At 43.1% G+C, this 1821-nt stretch overlaps 1 pseudogene; it reads left to right on the top strand.

Annotated features, from left to right (window-relative positions):
- The first annotated feature begins 126 nt into the window (after window positions 1–126).
- The window catches only part of LOC103811798, a 5367-nt pseudogene continuing 3672 nt past the window's right edge, over window positions 127–1821 (top strand).

The following is a 1821-nucleotide window of genomic DNA, read 5'->3' on the forward strand; positions in this document are numbered from 1 at the left end:
CAGCTCTAGTGACTCTTTTGGGGACCAAAGGTAATATGTTGACTGCATACCATGGTAAAATTAATGTATAGATTTTCTAGTCGTCATAACATAGACTCAATGTTGTTTCAACTTCATATTATTCAGCTCATGGACATTGCACTCATCATTTTGATGGCCTCACTGGTGTCCTTGCTCATGCCTTTCCACCTGGCAGTGTTTTAGGTGGTGATGTTCACTTCGATAAGGATGAAGTTTGGGCCACAGACTCAGCTGGTAGGTAAAAGTAGATTTCTGAAGTGTTAAGCAGATTCATAAATTCCTTTCTGATTTTATATAATTGAAGGAAAAGACTGAGATGAAGCACAGCATTAACTGTAAGATCAGTTTGAAGATATTACAAGCCACCCTCCAAATGGGATACTTAGAATGATGCAGGCATAGACTCAGTGTAATCTACTCTAGTTCTTGCTGAACACTGGTGAAAATATCAACAGAACAACCCTCTTCCTGTGGGAGTTCTACAGACATGGCCACTCTTACCTGGAGCTCATCCCCATCAGTTTCACAACCCATAGTAAAAGCTTTCTGACCTTTTCCCCTCCCAGTGCACACCAAGTCTGGCACTACCACAGGTTGCAGAGGAAGCATCTGGTGATTTTCAGCAGCCCTCAGAGGTGATCCCCACCACCTAAAAATCATTATAGCCACCAGTGGTAATGAAGTCTTCATTAATAATTCCAAGATAGATTCAACTATAGGCAGCAGAGAGGGAAACACTGAGTGCTCAACCATTTGGCTGGGATCCATCTTCTCCTCTTAGCCTCGAGGCTGGCCATACAGCACATACTGACTCTGACAGGTCTGTCAGTACACACACACATTACGTTGTTTTTGAGATGGAAAACTGCAGAGGATAACTGCAGCAGGAGAACTGAGGTCACACTTTAGGAAGAGCAAGGAGCTAAAGAACAGGAAGGTGCTGTAAGAGCACTGCACAGGGAGGAGAGCATGAGTTCATTGTGGTGGAAAAAAAAAGAGGGATGAGGGGTGGACATGTCATGTGATAAAATATGTTTTCCCCACGGTATGGATCAACCCCAGTTTTGCTGCTGTTCCTCAGCAGCCCAGCTCCAGTGGCCAAGCATTGCAGAACTTGGAGATCTTGGAGGACTCATGAGAGGGGAGGACTGACTGGAAATATGTGTGGAAAAAATGAGGCTTTATTTTGTTTTCTTTTTTGAGGAATAGGTATCTTGGCTTCAGCCAGCCTTTCTTGGGCAACTGATGACCAGTTCTCTGCTCTGCTATAGATGTGACCTTCACTAAGTTTGTTGACATTTCTGGCTCTTGGTCTGAAGGGTGGACGATCATTCTTCCCTAATCCAGAAAAGCATGCTATTTGGAGGGATGTACGTTGAAAGAAATTCCATTTTTATCTATTTACTGTACTCCATATTTTACTGTGAATAAGTATGCCTGAGCATAATATTTTAAAAGTATATTTTGTTTGATAAGGCTATAAAGAAACTTTATGCTTTATAGTCCTAATGGTAGAAAGGTAAATTGTTCTGCTAGAATTTTGTTTTTCCTTGTCTGTTCCTGATCTCACCTTTCTTTCTCAGGTTTGTAGGAGGGAGGCTGACACACCGAGTGACACTTTGACACCTCAGGTAAGCACAGAATGTGTTGTCCTACCCTTGCCCTGCAGAGCTGTTTGATCTGACTCACTATCCAATCTGTTCTGCCTCAGCCAGGAAACCCTGCTGGGACATTCCTCAGAGCTGCACCCACACTTACCCCCAGATATCTACTCATGCCACACACATACTTTCAGTAGCT

The sequence above is a fragment of the Acanthisitta chloris genome, unplaced genomic scaffold (genome assembly GCF_000695815.1).
Source record: "Acanthisitta chloris isolate BGI_N310 unplaced genomic scaffold, ASM69581v1 scaffold9461, whole genome shotgun sequence".
NCBI lineage: Eukaryota > Metazoa > Chordata > Aves > Passeriformes > Acanthisittidae > Acanthisitta > Acanthisitta chloris.